Raw genomic sequence first — 17,922 nt, 5'->3', positions numbered from 1 at the left:
ATATTTTAGCTGGCTATCAGCTTTAGCAAGTTTTTAGCTGTCACCATTAGCATCTTCAGTGGCTAAATTCAGCTAACAGCATTCACACTAGCATTATCACAGGTAATGCTATATATCTAGTTTATAATTATTGTAAAAAGTTACGGTTTTAAAATTTTGAAAATTAAGTTTTAGAGTGTTCAATAAATGTTTATCGTGTTTGGCCCGCGACCTCAGGTATGTTTAAGATTTTGGCCCCTTGTGTGATTAAGTTTGACAGTCCTGCTTCAAAACATATACTATACTATTTTTAGTAAGGGAAACCTTGTTTTAATTGATATAACTTTGCAGAGAAAAACTCATTTCAAGTCTACAAAGTAATTTACAGGAATGTGAAATGATATTCAAGAGGAGGGTTTTTTTTTCGTTTGTTTTGGTTTTACTGTATTGCAAGAGGGAAAGTTGCTTTCTTACTCATGGGGATAGCGAGCGCTAAAGTTTTAGATGTAAACCTGAAGGTGTGACTCACACTCTCGGTTTTGAAATCACTCAGAAATGTTCAAAATTCAGGTGGCAAAAAAACCAAAAACAAAAGCCTGCTAGCTAGCTAGCTAGCATGCGCAGAGGGAGAAAACCTGTCGACTTGTGAGGTTAAAAAACTGTGACTCATTCAGAAAAAGGAACTGTCATCCTGGACAGTTGAGGTGGCTTCTTACTGAGCATGTGCAGTTACGACTAAATGGGATTTTTTTATTTTAAAAGAGTAAGTTTTATGTCTTCTTTTGCAGCTAACGCCACTGCAAGTCACTGACAAGGAAGCGCGACAGCTGAAAGTAAAGAGAGGAAACCCTCGTCTCGAATTACATTCCTCCTGGCCCTGACGACTCGCTCAGCACCATAAATGGAAGGTGCTTCATTCACAAATTTGTACTCTGTGAACCCACAACTTCACCCAGCAGGGACACACTGCAAAATGCACGCAGAAAAACACACTAAATGAGAGTATTTTGAATTTATATGCACATTTTTTAGCATCTGCATGCAGACTTTCTGCTTTAAAAAGGTGCATTTCTGTGCAACTTTCAGCTCGTTCTTGAGCCAAATTTCTTCTACTAATGGTCTCTGCTGGGACAAAAATAGTAGCCCCCATCAGCAAATCCTACATTAAAATAGATCCTTCATCTCTTTATGTAATGGATCTGCTCCACTACGCTCACGTGCTTTAGTGAGAATCTTTATTTTGGTACATGACTGCATCTTATCTCCTTAACGAGTAATAATACCCAGCAGCCCCTTCTGCGTGATGCTTCCTCCGTCTGCTTTCCCTCCTTTTGCTCTCCAAGTGTTGCAGGTGAGAAAAAAAAAAAAACATTCAAGCTTCAGTGGGTGCAGAGGAGCCTGTGTGGCCAAACACGCTCGCTCGAGTCCAACTGATCCGTCCACGCTCCACATGGAAAAGCACTTTCCAGGAATCCCGCTGCACCGGTCAGCCGCTCTGACTTCATTTCACCGCTTTGGGTCAAGGCGATTCCTCAGCTGCCTCAGAGGCTGCAGTAAAACCCGATGAAGTTACTAATTTGATCTTAATAGAAACCTCTAACTACCTGGAATTGACATTAAATCTTCAGGTGGACTTTGGTGCCAAACATGTTGTCAGTTGGCACAGATCTGGATCAGAAGGATCAGCTCGTTCGCCTCTCTCATTCTAGGGAGTCAAAATATGGAGTCTGTCACCAGCAGAAGTAATTTACCTAAAAGTTTTACTCAATTTGTCCCTTTAAGCCTCAAGAACAGATGTAGTAACTGTCCCAATTATATCCGCTAAGAAAGGTTTATCAAATGTTAATTTTGTCAGATTATGTATTTTTATCCAAATTTGACAGGAAAATATCGATAAATTGAACACTAAATTGGCTGATAGAGGAGTATTTTAATGCTAGACGTAGGTAATTTTCATTTGTGTTCCAAGTTTAATCAGAATAATTCCAAAACCAGATCAAATGTACTTTTTTTTTAACAAACTTCAGTGTCTATTAAGTTATATTTTTCTTTTTTAAGGCCAAAAAAGTACAAAAGTTCAACTCATTTCCTTGAGTTACCAAATCAGTAGCTTATTTTGACAAACATTTACATATTCGATATGAAACATATACATTTACAGTGATATATACAAACACGTCTCCTTACGACAAAAGAATCGATTCAGCGATGTATCGCGATATTTCGTGAGGTGATACTTGTATCGATTTAAAACATCGGCATGACAATATTCATCCCGTCATGTTAAAATGTTTCTGGAAAGAATTGGCAGTTTTCTTCCCCTTATTAATTTCATACTTTTAGAACATTATTGGTTGAAGCACATCATTCTATGTTTTTTTACATATATTTTTTTTATAGAAATCAGACAATGTTGACTATTCTGGTACAGTCATGTGATATATCGCGACACATATCGCGATTATATCGTGAGACATCTATCGCAATAAGTATCGTATCGACAGGATCTAGCCAGTACACACCCCCTGAAATTATAGCTCTTTATTAATGAAAATTTGTGCTTAAAGATCCATTCTAATCATTTTTTTTATCTTCTTATTTATGACTTTACCATTTTTTTTAGCCAAAATCCCCCAAAACGGTGTTGTTTTCTAGGACGTAGTTTCTGCAGAGCGGATAGAAATTCCCCTCTGAATTCACCTACTTCTTGCTTACAGCCCATCAAACCTTAACGTAACATTAGTGATGAAACAAAAGGCAATATTGGAGCCATCCATACAGTTTTGAGCCAGATTCCAGCAGCTCGGATGAGTAAACAAAGACGTTCATGGATCTACTATTGTGAGTGGATCCACCAGAATGGAGCTTGACCTTAGTATTTTTTACATCACAAATAGCAAGTAGGATTTTTTGTCTGCAACAATTTGAATAAATAAATACTCAGAAACAGTTTTGAGCTCATTTTTCTTTATATACATCCTCCATCACCAGAAGAAACATGTTAAAAACACTTTAAATTGAGATCTTTTTTCATTGACAATGTGAACATATGAGCTGAAATGATCAAATAAATAACCCCAGTCCTTAATTTGTTGGTCAAAAAGCAATTTAAAATCATCATTTAGGCGAGGGATCGGCAACCTTTAAAAGTTAAAGAACCATTTGGGCTAGTTTTCTACTGAATAGAACCTAGAAGGAGCGTGGAGATTTACTTTAGCCTTTAAGAAAAATTGATTTTTTTTAATTACCTTTTTTTTTTTAAAATAAATATGAATTAAGTCTATTTTTGGCATGAACAAAAGGAAAAATATAAAAATAATTTATCATTTTTACTTTTAGTAGAGGTCAAATTAGCAAAAAAGCTAGCCCGTTGCTTAATTATTAGCTGAATTTCGAAATAGCCTAAAATTCCTCAGTTAGCCTAAAAACTCCAGTAGATAACAATTGGCCAAAAATGTTAGTATATTGCTAAAATATCAGCTAAATTCTAAATTAGCATAAAAAATTAATTAGAGGCCCAATTAGCCAAAAGAAAAAGCTAGCTTGTTGCTAAATAATTAGCTGAACTCCTAAATAGCCTAAAATTCTTCAGTAAATTAAATTAGTCAAAAAGTTAGCCTGTTTCTATAAATAGAAGCTAAATTCTTAATTATTCAAAAAAAAAAAACTTCAGTAGATAACAAATTAGCCGAAAATAGCGGAATGTTGCTAAATTATTAGCAAAACCCCAAATTAGCATACAATTCTTCAGTAAACTAAATTAGTCAAAAACGTTAGCATGTTGCTAAAATAGAAGCTAAACTTTAAATTAGCCTAAAACCCCAGTAGATAACAAATTAGCCAAAAACATTAGCATGGGGCTAAAATAATAGCTAATCTCCACCCTAAGAGAGCTTGCAGGTTGCAGCCCCCTGGTTTAGGCGGATTAGCCCGGCTTCAGCTGCGCAGACGACTGCAGGTCAGTCGAGCTTTTATTCCCTCATCTGGAGTAAGCAGTTGTAGTTATCTTGTGATAACAAGTTTTTTAGTGGTTATCTCGAGGAAACAAACGGAAAAAGGGTCAGTGGGCCGCACTCAATGAATGTAAGGATTCATTTTGGACAAAAAAAAAAAAAATCATTTTTAATGTTAGGAAAGCAACATGTGAATTTCTTTTGCAGCTTTGTAAAACTTGTGGCAGTATTATAGATAAATTTACCACATTTACACACAAAACTATTTTTATTTGGTCAGACCGAGAAGTTAATTGAACTTATGAACTAAAGATCTACTGATGGGGTAAAAGTCTTCAATTTCAGAGGGAAAAACGTCACATTTGAGGTTTTTTTTTAACATTTCTGATGATTCCAGCTAATTCTGAAGAAGAAAAGCCAGTTTTTCTCCTTCAGAATCCACTGGAATCATCGTGTTAATGGTTGAAAAGTTACAGTAAATCTGAGAACATAAACATTAAAGCTTTGGTGTTAAAGGGTTAAACTGTAAGATCTTTTTAATTTTTTAGAGTAGTTCCCAAGTGAAGTGGCCGCCTGGTGGCGTCCTAACAGAAGCTAAGTCTTTTTCCTCGAAATTTGATTGCAAAACAAAGTTATTTTCCTTTTTAACTTTTATTTTTGCACTTTTAAGGCTCAGCACATAATCCAAATAAATGCACTCATCTAGTTTAGTCGCATCTTTTGATTTTTTACCTTAAATTCGGGCGCGCTCTTGTGAATCTTCACGCCAACCTCCTTCAACCCATTTAAAAATGTTTTCTTTTGCTATATATGATCTGTCGACAGTTACCCAACGTTCAGTGATCTGTCACACAGACGTTTTTCTTTTTTTATCTCATTCCAGAGAACGAAGACGCCGTTGATGACTGCGGAAAAAAAAGTACAGCCATTCAAGTATTGAAAACTTCTGCTGCACTTAATCTGTTTTATTCAGCGTCTTCACTCTGAGTCACGGCTGTAGGGGAAGTTGGCCGTGTTCTTTATGCATGGGTGTTCATTTATAAACCTGCCATTTAGAAATCATCCCGTCTGTGTTGGGGCTCTCCCCCTCTCTGCAGAGAGAAGTCTATAACACGCCATTAACCTCAATGAACCTGTTTTTTTTTTTGCACTCAGGGGAAGTGGAATCACATGTCTCATGACTATTCTTTTCAATTTTTAGCACCGTTCGTACGAGAAGTGTACTCTCACACCCTTCCAAACAACATCAGGGGAAGAAACTTCTGCGCAGACGTTGAATCATTTTGTTGACTGTCTGAGATGATCGCAGCATCTCTGTGCAGGTGAAAGTGCAGACTTAAATCCTGACATACTCACACCTGTCCTGCTTTCTGATGGAGTGGAAACTAAAAACACACACCTTTCTTTTTCCTTTTCTTGACACATGCTGCTGAAAAACGACACTTTAACTTTTAAATTGCTCAACGCTACAGGAAATTGCCTCATCGGGTTTTTCAGTAAAAAAAAAAGTAAGCCTGCAAATGCACACTTTAATGTGGTGAACCACTTGACTCTGCAACCTTAAATATCATATCTCGAACAGGGGCCTTATTGTGCATGCGCCTCCGTCCCTGCACGTTTATCACCCGCTGACACTTCTAGGAACGCTGGCTGTGTCCTCTTCACAGAAAGCCGAGCGTATTCTCTGCAGCCTTAAAATAAAAGCTGCTTCCTCTTTGCTTCTGTCGCGTGTTTACACTTCACATGCAGTCCGCGGACTTCCAATCCAGAATTACATGCAGATTATTGATAATATCGTTAGAATGGAGGCTTATCGTAAAAGTGCGTGAAATGTGCAGCAACGAACCGTGCAGAGCGCTGCGTTCCTGGAGGATTCTTTTCCATAAATTCTCTTGTGACTGGACAAGAGAGCGTCAGCTTTTTTCCCTCCGTTCTGTTAAGGCGGCAAAAATAAAACTAAATGAGTCTGTTTATTTGTTCCTTAAAACTTCACATTTTTACTACTTAAAAACACCTTTTCTAATGAAAATTGCGTTTTTGGTGCATTTAACGTCTTCATGTTGCGTTTTTCTCCTGATGGAGGACATGGACGTCTTTCTTTTCTTTGTCTGATTATGCATCTGGATCAAAACTGTACAGCTGGATGGCTCCGAAATGCTTTCCATTTTTGTTACATTGGTAAAGTCAGGTTTGGGGTTTTTGAGGGGCTGGAAGCTAGAGTGAATAAACAAAGGGATGATGGGAAACAGTTAGTGCTGCAGCGATTAGTCAATTAGTCAATTTCATGCATTTAAGAGTAATCCTCTAAAATAAAAACAAGCACTGTTTGCAGCAGCCCCTCCCATACCCACGAAAATGAGTGGTTGGAAACGTGCTGACATAAGATCGTTTCAAACAGCTCCCTCCAGGAAGAGTCTGTGCTGCAAGCTCCGCCCCCCGGCTTACACAACACTCAATTTATCCCCTTACCAGTGATAATCAGTGAAAAAAAACAACTTTCATTTTAGATGCAGAATACCGTATATCTTCCAATTGTGTCCTGTCTTCAATAAATTCCAGCTCAAATAAGTGTTACTTTTTCCCCGGCGCTACCTTAAGACGCCACCTTAACACCCGGTCCGCACAGCTGCGCAGAAGCCGCGTGTATTTGTGTTGTGAAGGAGTTTAGCGATGGACAGACCTACTAAAGGCAGATATTTCACATGTGCATCCATCTTTGAAGAAGTTTGGATTATTTTCGTGGGAGAGACACGGATTTTGTCTGGGATGACGTCATGACGCAGCAGCAGGCGGAGCTTCAGGAATCGAGCCGTTTTACTTCCGGGTAGGGAAAAATTCATGAAATATAACTAATATTTCATAAATAATTTGTTTTTTAGTGGTCCAAATGTAATATATGATCATATATATGGATATAGTTCACTCTGAAAGGCTTAAGAAAATCATGGTAGAACCCCTTTACACTAAAACCAACCAACAAGTCAGTTCGAGAAAGAAAAGATTAAATTCACACAGAAACAAAACTTAAGATAAGTAGACAAATACACCTCAATAATACAATCCAAATACTTTACCTTAAAAAAACACATTCCTGTCAACGCATCATACTTTCTACTTGAATAGAATTTTGGTGCTAAAACTTCAATTCACTCACATATTTGTTTAAAAAGTTGTTTTTGCTGCATCTATTTACATAAAACATTAGATTTTCGGTCTTCATGTATAAAACTCACAATGAAAACGACTTTTTGAAAAAATTTACAATAAAAAAAATTGTCAAAAAAATTTAGTTTTTCTACAAACTATAGTACGTAATTCTTTATAATTATATTGCTGTCTTTTCCACTTCTTTGTTGGTTTTATTTAAATATCCAGGCAGGTTTGGAAACATGTTCGTTAGTTGAAACTTGTTTAATTAAACTCCAAACAGTGTAAAACTGCAGCTCTCATTAGGGTTTAACCTTTCAAAATAAAAGTCTCCACTTCAGTCCTAAACTGCTGCTCTTTCAGTGTATTTTCATTTTTTTTTTATCTTTTGAATCCAAGTCTTTCCAGTCTGTGTACAATGTGAAGCTGTGCACAAAAATGGTTCATGGAAAGTGTAAAACGCTCAAGAGTCGATTTGTAAAAAAATAATTCTAATTCAGAGAAAAACTGACCGCTGATTACACAAGTTGTAACAAAAGATTCTGCAAAATAAAGAGAGCAAATCTTTAAAAAAAAAAGTAAACACTGATGACTTTTTCACACGGATTCAAAGGTGTTAAAGAGTTTTTGTTCTCTTCTACTTTAACCATCATGAATGTGACAGGAAGAGCATAGTGACACATTTACAGTCATCCAACTTTATTTACTGAATTTCTGTCCATAAATCTTTTATTGTTTGTATTATTTATTACTATTCTTTTCTTTTCAATTTGAAGTCCACAAAAATAAACTTAAGTGTTTGTTGTCTATTATGTTTATGTCACCAGATAAACATTTCCTTTAAATGTTCACATTTTATCGAAGACAGTGAAGTGTTAACTGTTTTTTCACAGCTTATGCATCTTCACAAAACATGACAAAAAAACAAAAACAAAATGAATATAAAACCAAAAGCCTTTTTAATTCATTTAAAAAAGATTTGCCATTGTTTCTGATTTTTTAATGACTTTTTAGTGTTTCTAATGTTACTTTTGTTGCGTTTTACTTGCTTTTTAATTTAGAGACTATTATACATTATTGTTTTAACCTGTTGGCACAATATTAGGAGCAATAAATCGCAATGATGCATGGGTTTGTGTCTGACTTATTCATTTAATTTTATTTTATTTTAAATGTAATTTTATTTTATTCACAAATACACCAGAAAAGGAGAGGACTGCACTGCACTCACATTCGTTGTATTAAGTACAATGAGAATAAAGGTATTCAAATTCCCCCCACAGATGATGACTTATTTATTTATTTAGTTGGTTAGTTAGTCAGTCAGTCGGTTGGTTAGTAAGTATTTGTTCTATTTATTTAATTTGTCGGTTGGTTAGTTAGTTTATATATTTAATATTGGTTCCATTTATTTATTTGTTTGTTGAGTTCGTTAATATATTTATTTAGTGAGTTAGTTTGCTCTTTTGTATTTATTGTTTGTTCTATTTACGTATGAATTTGTTTATTTAAATATGTATTGCTTTATACTTTACATTATATTTATCATGTGATGTCATTCAAAGGTTTTTGTGTTTGTAGGTGTTGCTACGAGTAACACTGTGTATGTTTATTTGCTTGTTTTTTCCCTTTTTTACTGTTTGTTTATTCATTTATTTACTTAAATACTATTTGCTCTATTTATTTATTTATTTTATAATTTTTTTAAATGTATTTTCTTTATTTTTAACATCTGATGCAGAAGATCCTCTTGAACACAAGATGTTGCATCTCAAGGGAATCATCTTCATCTTTAAATGTGCTAAAACAAACAAATAAAAAAAGTTTAAAATAACACGTTTACTTTTAGAGTTTTTTTTTTTTTCCGACACAATGCTAGAATGTTCCAGCAGCAGAGAGGTTTTCTGGGGCAGGAGGGCAGGCTGGGTTTGTAGGTCACAGGTTTGAATCCGATAACTCGGCGGCGGCGGCTGGTTTCTCAGCCTCAGACACAAACAGGAGGACGTCGCTGGAAACTGGAGACGGACTTCTGCACGCTCAAACATGACATCACGCGACTTCCTGATCTAATAATGCGTTGCAGCCGTATCAATATATCAATTTAACCGAATCAGGAATGCCGACCCGACTGGTGCAGACAATGGGAACACAGAGGCAGCTGCCGCCTCTGCACGGTGCCAGCTGCTGATGACACAGACATGGATCAGAACCTGAAAATTACATTTACCGCTCGCCGTCGTGAAAAGAGTCACGCTCGTCCTCAAGCGTCAGCTCAGAGTGTCAGGGTTTGTAGACAGATCCCAACGCAGAGCCAGACTGGATGTTAATTCAGTGAAGATTTATTTGAAGGAAACAGCAACAAACTAAGGAGCAGGTAGGCGGTGGAGGCAGGAGGCTTTGACCAGAGAAAGCTGCTACAGGAACTAGGAGGCCACATGGAAGTGGAATAACCTGGCAGGGAGGAAGAGCCAGGAGGAAGCTTTTAAAGCAGATTTAATTGGAAGCAGGTGTGCAGCGTCACCGGTTAGAGAGGGCCACGCCTCCTGCCCCACGCCACCCTGTGCACAAAGGAGACAAAACATAAGTACAAAAACACAAAACCAAATAAAGAAAACCCCAAACCATAACACAGAGGGGTTCATAGAACCACAAACTGCAGCATGATTCAGGAATCCTCTTTTATCACCAGCAGATCAGATAAAGCAGCAGGAAAAGGTCAATGAAGAAGGAACTCTTGATGTAGTAAATTTCTTCATGTGTAGTGAAGACTCCGGGGGGCAGAAGGATAACGCCCTCGACTTCATGAAGAAGCTTTTATTTTTCAAGCTGAATAAATCAATTATCGCCTTTGTGTGCAGTCACAGCCGCGAGACGAAATGTCTGTTTTGTGCGCGACCACGTTCCTTAATGGGCTGATGGGTGTGAGGATCATGTGCTGCAGTGTGATGGACAGTGAAAGGCCGGCTGTGTTGGCTCACGGAGGAGGAGACGGAGGGAGAACCGGCACATGAAGGGCTCTCTGTATCTCTGCCGTGCACACAAGTATGCATTTCATTTCTGACGTCGGCCTGAAATAGCTTCAGACCTCAGGGTTTTGGGCTGGAGGCCACCTCAGCTGAGCCCTGACTTGCGCTGTGCGCAGCCTTGACCCTGAAACACAGTTTGTGGAGTCCTTTCCTGTAATTACAAGACTCCTCCACAGCTTTGTGTGAAATGACTGCTGGCATTTATTTCTGAAGCTGTAGAGCGAAAAGTTTTTAGGGGAAAGAGAGTAAAATGATGGAAACTCAAAAAAAAAAAAAAGAAAAGATAAAATGAAAAAAGTTGCCTCAAATTTCAATAATACACAATTTCAAAAAGATTAAACTATACATAAAATACAACAAATATGAAGCAAATAATCAACACCGAACCAAAAAATTCAAGAATCAAATAATACCTTCATTAACCTGAGTAGAAAAAAATGATTAAAGAAAATAATATTAAGAAAAGAAAACTGATTCTAGAATAAAAAGAAGAAGTCCACATGAAAGTGGGATCCTCCCCCAGGACAGACATATGATGTACCAGGACTCTTAAAGAACTAGCTTATTTAACTCTACAACTACGTGTCTGAATAGTGTAGCTGATGGACTTCATCCAGAAGGAAAAGGAGGTGTGAGTCGAGCCAGAGGCGGGGTCCACTTCCAAGGACAGGAGCACAGACGATCCACCTGGAAGAGGGACAACACGTGAATTACAGTGCGCCAAACAGAGGCACGGAGAACTACATGACAAATAAAGAATAATGGAGTAGATAGCACTCCAGTGCACCGTACTTTCCCCAGCTTCTAACTTCTAGAAGCCTACAAACAACTAATTGGCATTGTCACTGAACTTTAATTTAATTTCAATAGTAAGTTGCATGCACTATAACCTATATTATGATGGTCCAGACCAGCGGTCTGCAACCTGCGGCTCCAGATCCACATGTGGATCTTTTCTCTCTCCAGGGTGGCTCTTTAGGCCGGGTTAACACTGGACACGCGGAAGCGGCGTGGAACAGAGGCGGAACTTCCATTTGGCGCCCAAGTTAACCTATCACACCAGGCGGGGTCCTCCGCAGAGGGTTCACGCCGTGCAGCAGATCGTTTCGGGGTCTGGTCTATTTTGCGCGTCAATTCTGGCAGAAAGCTACATCAAGATACATGAGGAAATATGGTTTATTTTCAAAATATAACCAATTTTTCACAATAAAACACAGCGATTGACAAAAGTGATCATTTTTTTGTGTCTAAACAGACTGTAGAGATGAAAAAAAAAATACAAACACAAACAGACACATGCACACACAGGGATCAACGTAGTAAGAAGTTCCGGTTTATGACGCATCATGAAGCTTTTTACTTGCAGACGAATAGATCCATTAACGTCTTTGTTTATACCTTTTGGCTCTAAACTGTACGGCTGGATAGCTCCAGTATTGCTCGCCATTTCATTTTACTATGCTAATGTTAGCTTGGGCTTGTGAGGAGCTATAAGCTAGTGGAATATAAACAAAGGAATGCTGGGAACTCTAATGAGAAAACGAGTCTTAAAAAATTACACAAGTGTTGTGTCCAAATTCCCCCCCTAACTCCTAACTACTAAAAAACTATAACTATAAAGGTAACAATGTTTATTTATGACTCCACTGTGTTCAAATGTGGTTGGTTTATTCAAATATTACATTTAAACATGTTTTTTTGTTCTAAATTGTTCGACCAGAATGCATTGTGGTCTATATTCGCTCATCTAGTGAGCATCGATGCATTCTAGTTTTTCACAAAGGCTTCTGGGAGATTTCGAGTGCTCTTGATTTTGGAAATAGTAGATACAGACAGACCTAGAAAATGGCGAACGCACTATATAGTGATTACGGGGGAATTTGGACACAACCAATGTTATTGATGTGGACTAAAGACCTCATAATCATAATTTTTTGACCACTGGGAGAAAAAATATTGTTTGAGTGGTACTTTAAAAGAAACATTTAAAATAAATGTTAAAGGAGTCATCATTGTAATAAAATAATAAGTAACAGAGTGGTTAAAAACTAATCACATTAGAACAGGTGGGTCTTTAAACTTGATATAAATTAACTGTTTTTAGCTGATCTAGAACTTTCTAGAAGTCTGTGCCAGATCTGTGGAGCATAGAAGCTGAATGCAGCTTCTCCATGTTTGGTTTGGATTCAATGAACTGACAAAAGACCGGATCCAGATGACTGGAGAGGCCGTCCGTCGTGTATTTTGGTGCTAAACCATTCAAAGCTTTATAAAGCGTTAAAGAACGTTAAAGTCTGACAAGCAGAGTATAGACCTCAGAACTGGACTGATGTGGTCTATGCTTCTGGTCTGTGTGAGAACCCAAGGAGCGGAGCTGCAGTTTTACTGATTGAGTTTTTTTGGTCGTCCTGTAAAAATTTGAAACTGTTTTTAAAACCAAAGCATCATGTTCATTCATTTTATAAAGACTTTTGATCATGTTAAAATCAGGGTATTTCTTTTGATGATCCATAGAGACAACTTGATTGAGATGCATCATCTTCTGTGTGTCAAAGGTCATGTGGGCCTGCTTCAACATCTTATGTAATAAGCTAAAAAGCATGTAGGTCTGTCTGTAATGTGTTGCAGTAAACGTACCTTTGTTTGCTCGAGGCGCCTCACTTTGAAGGTACATTCTGGAAATTTTCAGACGGCAAACAAAGAGGTTTCAAGTCATGGGATTGACCCGTATGGAGTAGATCAAGGGAATTGTTTGTGACTGCTGGAGGTAAATTTATTCATAACTCATGTATAAATGTGTCTGTCAACTGAAAGCATCAGAAAATGAGATTATGGCGGGACTGTCCAGCAGCAGCAGCAGAGTCAGCGCTGCTCATTATCAGTCCCAGTGATAAAATTATAGAGGTGCAGCTTTTAAAAAAAAAGAAAAAAAAAAGAATGTTTTATAATTTTATGTGCTCAAAGCAAAAGAAAAAAACCCTTGTTTTGGTTGCTGAAGGAATTTGAAGTGTTTCGCAACCAGCAAATATTCACCCTTCAGAAAGAAAAGATGGAAAGTTACTCCTATAGAGCGAGGAAAATGCTTTTCTTTTGCTGCTTCATCTATAATGTCATTTTTAGGGACAAGTTTTAAATCAGAATCCATAAAATTCACAAAAAAACTCAAATGAGAGACATTTCTGCATTTTCCTTCACAAATAAACGAGTTTTCTTGTTGACTTTATGCATTCCCTGTCATTACATAATTGTGCCACTTTGCATTTGAACGCACCATTACGCCGGAGTAAATATTTCAAGAGAAAACCTGCACATTTAAGCAAATTGCATCCCACAGCTCCTTGACCTTCTTCTGCCTGGGAGGTTGTGGGAGCCTTAAACAGCTATCAGCTAACCAGACAAAGTGATTTACAGGAGCACACTCACACTGGATAACCAGAGCTGGAATTTCACAACAGCTCAAGGCAAGAGTGCCATTGACTGTGTTTCAATGAGAACAAAAAAGAAAAAACTGTTGATATTCATGAGCAGCATTTTCTGCGTCTCAGTCTGTTGACGTTTTCGGGGACCTTTGATTATATCTGACATTTTCACTGATATTTTACTGTTTGATGTGCAGCAACTTACCTTTAGGACATCAGACTTTTGAAGAAAAAAGAGATTCTCTGCATGATTTCCTTTAAAAAAGCTCAACTGAACTTTTCAGTGGGGCTGCCACCAACTATTATTTTAATAGTCGACGGATTATTTTTTCTGATTAGTCGACTAGTTGGGTCATGCGCAAAGTGGATGTAAAGCACAGCTCTTAACCATCATTAGATTTTAAACTAAATAAAAACTAGATGTATGCTGTAATCTGTATTTAGATGCTAGTGCTGATAGCGGAAGATGCTGAAATTGATAGCTAAAAATGCTGAAGCTAATAGTTGAAAACGCTGAAAATGATAGCCAGCTAAAATATTAAATGTCACAATTGCCAAAAAAAACTGAAAAAGCCTAAATTAGCCAAACAGCTAGCATGCAGCTGAAATATTAGCTAAACTTTAAATTAGCCTAAAAAACTAAAAAAAAGCCAAAATTAGCCAGAATAGCTAACATACAGCTGAAATATTAGCTAAACTTTAAATTAGCCTAAAAAACTAAAAAAAAGCCTAAATTAGCCAGAATAGCTAGCATACAGCTGAAATATTAGCTAACCTCCAAATTAGACTAAAAACTGAGAAAATCCTAAATTTGCCAAAACTGCTAGCATGTAGCTGAAATATTAGCTAAACTCCAAAATAGTCTAAAAAACTGAAAAAGCATAAATTGGCCAAAATAGCTAGCATGCAGCTGAAATATTAGCTAAACTCCAAATTAGTCTAAAAAACTGAAAAAGCCAAAATTAGCCAGAATAGCTAACATGCAGCTGAAATATTAGCTAACCTCCAAATTAGACTAAAAACTGAAAAAATACTAAATTTGCCAAAACAGCTAGCATGTAGCTGAAATACTAGCTACACTTTAAATTAGCCTTAAAAACGGGAAATAACCCTAAATTAGCCAAAATAGCTTGCAGGCAGCTGAAATATTAGCTTAACTCCAAAATAGTCTAAAAACAAAAAAAAGCCTAAATTGCCATAAATATAGCTAGCATGCAGCTGAAATATTAGCTAAACTCCAAATTATTCTAAAAAACTGAAAAAGCCTAAATTAGCCAAAATAGCTAGCATGCAGCGGAAATATTAGCTAACCTCTAAAAACTAAAAAACTGAAAAAATCTAAAAACTGAAAAGACTAAAAACTGAAAAACTGAAAAAATCTTAAAACTGAAAAGACTAAAAACTGGAAAAAAAATCCTAAATTTGCCAAAACAGCTAGCGTGTAGCTGAAAAATTAGCTAAACTCTAAAAACAGCCTAAAAAACGTAATAAATGCCAAAATAATCCAAAAAGCTAGCAGAGTGACATTATAACTTTCAACTTTACTTCACTCAGACTCTATATAACATAAAGTAACGACTAATCAACTATTAAATTAGTTGTCGACTATTTTAATAGTCGATTAGTCGCCGATTAGTCGACTAATCGTTTCAGCTCTACTTTTCAGTAAAGGTTAAGTTGCTTTTGCAAAGTAGCTAGAAAGCATGGGGGTAGTAGCATCATGGTTTGGTGCGGTTCAGCAGTAAAAATAGGAGCCATCATGGGAGGACAGATGCGTAGACGACAGATGCGTCTTCCAGATGGGACCTCAAGCATACACTTAAAGTTGTGGCAAATTGCTTAAGGACAACAAAGTCAGGATCTCGGAGTGCCGTCGCAAAACCTCTGACCCAAGTTAAAGCATGGCGGACACGGATCGGTCCACGCCTAAGCTTCCGGCTCCTCGCAGCTCTCTGCTTAACCTATCATTTGCTGCGTCATAAATCTGTCCGGAAACCCAGCAGGGAGCTGGTTGAACTTCTTACCAGAGAAGGCCTTCCAGCCCGAGCTGCCTCCCATTCCTGCCCTGTGACAGAAACCCACAGCTGCTGCACCCACGTCCCATCTTTCATTCTCCATTTATGGCATCCACCCAAATCCTGCTCGGTTGTAGCTTCTCACAGATTCTCTGATTGGACGTCATCAATCTTTATAGATGTTTGATGTCAAACAAGGTGTCATTTTCATTTCTTTTAAAGACCCAAACAAATGAAAATTGTGATTTTAACATGTTCTTATGGCATTTTTCTGATGTTGGAAAACAGATATTTAGAAAATTAAGATTAAAATTGCATTTCTTTAGTCAAATTGTTGTGAATCAAGAGCAGACGACAAAATGAGGACTGAACTCTTAATAAAAGTGTCTAAAATAAATTTTTACACCCATCATTATTTAATTGTCATAAAAAACACTGAAATTGAAAAAAAAGGTAATGTGTAAGAGTTTTATCTATGGCTTTTATTTATGGTTGTTAGTTCAAGTTAAGGCTACACGGAAAAAAATGAATTATTGGATCAATTAACTAAAGTTCTGTAATTTGTTAAATTTAAAATGATTATATTTCATCAAATTAAAATTTAAACTTGATAGTTTACTCAATTTGATAAAAACTAATATTTTTAAATGTAAATAAATACAGAATTTGTGTTAATTGATCTAATAAGTCAGTTTTTGCAGTGTATGTCACACAACTACTATAGGTACATTTTGCACATTCCAGAGGTAAAAATAGGTTATACGTGAATATATGTGGAAAAAGTAAGAAAATTTGTGGGGTTTTTTGTGAAATTTTCACAGATGTATCATGAATGAACCACATTAAAACCCCTGAAGAAGTACGACTAAACAAAGAACTCACGCTTCATTGAAATTTAGAGCACTGGTGTCACAAACGAGCACATGACTGATCCAAGTGTAGCAGGTTTTATTGGCAGGAGAACAAGAGTGAAGCACAGCTAAAAGTCCTCAAAGCTAAATCAGGGTCAGGCAGGCAGGGGTCAAACACAAGAACAACCAAAGTGGTCAGGGTCCAGGCGAGGGTCGGGGCAGGCGGCAAACAATCAGAGTTGAAGACAAACCAGGGTTAGATGAAACAGAGAATCAGGTCAGGATGAGAAGAACCAGTGATGCAGGCAGAGTGGCACAAACAAGACTAAATAGTGCTGGGAGTGACAGCAGGGGCTGATGGAAAGTGTTTTGTGGAGAACCAGGAAGTGCTAATACTCAGGTGATAGGTCCCGCTGATGACCAGAGGGGGAGACAGACTTTGGCCTACAACAGCTCTAAATTAGCTGCTAGTCGCTAGCCGAGACAGGGGACCTCCATTGAGACAGGGGACCAGTCACACAATACTAGGACTGAGAATCACCAGGTACCCCATGATACGATGCGATACGCGATACATGGCTCACGATATCAATGACGTCACAATACACTGATAATTGGTAAAAAATATATATATCTAATAACACATAATACACATATTTTTTTGAGGAAAATATATCCCCATTTATTTTTTATCGTAATAGACAACTTGTGTGCAACATTTTTGTGCAACATTGCTGAAATCAGTAAAACTATGTCTTTGACAAGTTTCGACACCATTGAGTTTGAATTATCTATACAATTCAGTGTTAACAATAGTTAACATGCCACTCTTTAGAGCAAAATTCTTGTAAACTACCGAGCAAAAATGCAATAATTCAAGTAGCTGCCAGGCACACTGGTTCCCGCGATAGCCGGTCTTGCAACAAGCGCCCCCTATCTACCTCTGAAGTTACTTCTCACCAAAGGACGACAAATATAACATTTTACAGCCTCTTCAAATAAAAAATAAAAGGTCGATACTTTGTGAGAACCCATCGAGAATCAATCGCAGGACTAAATATCACAATTTATCCTAAAGTCAATATTTTGGCACAACACTACACAATACGCAAATCGTACATGAACGCTTGATTATTGCGTTGTTTATATACAATAATCATGTAACTTTCACTTGACATGTGTGACGTATATGTGATGTAAAAGTTTTACATCGTGGTACGTGGAACGGTCGTGAAAAGCCACAAATATGCAAAAAATTACGCACAAGATATACGTAATAGTTGCGTATAAACTAAGCAAGAGCGTAATTCTCAACTGACCAAAACACGAAATCACGTAAAGACCCATCGCACGAGACCCTCGATGGATATAGACAAACAACGAAGGTAAGAAAGAAGTATGAATTACACTTCTATCATGAAAGACTAAAATTATAGATGTAGCGTCAGTGTTCGTAGAGGGTGTGTAAGCTAGCAGGAGAGTGAGTAAACAGATCTTTCAAGTATGGATGGTAAAGGGGGGGCAGGGTTGAC

General features: G+C 37.3%; 2 long non-coding RNA genes across 2 annotated transcripts in view; both read right to left on the bottom strand.

Annotated features, from left to right (window-relative positions):
• LOC112151545 overlaps positions 1-5,865 on the bottom strand; it is a 15,974-nt gene extending 10,109 nt beyond the window's left edge. The window contains exon 1 of the long non-coding RNA XR_002920152.2: positions 5,779-5,865. This is a non-coding gene — a long non-coding RNA (uncharacterized LOC112151545). The remainder of the gene's footprint in view (positions 1-5,778) is intronic.
• A 3,549-nt stretch (positions 5,866-9,414) lies between these two features.
• The window catches only part of LOC112151544, a 72,839-nt gene continuing 64,331 nt past the window's right edge, over positions 9,415-17,922 (bottom strand). Inside the window, exon 3 of the long non-coding RNA XR_002920151.2 lies at positions 9,415-10,792. This is a non-coding gene — a long non-coding RNA (uncharacterized LOC112151544). The remainder of the gene's footprint in view (positions 10,793-17,922) is intronic.

This window comes from Oryzias melastigma, linkage group LG20, assembly GCF_002922805.2.
Source record: "Oryzias melastigma strain HK-1 linkage group LG20, ASM292280v2, whole genome shotgun sequence".
Taxonomy (NCBI): Eukaryota; Metazoa; Chordata; class Actinopteri; order Beloniformes; family Adrianichthyidae; genus Oryzias; species Oryzias melastigma.
This window is presented reverse-complemented; position numbering and strand designations above follow the sequence as displayed.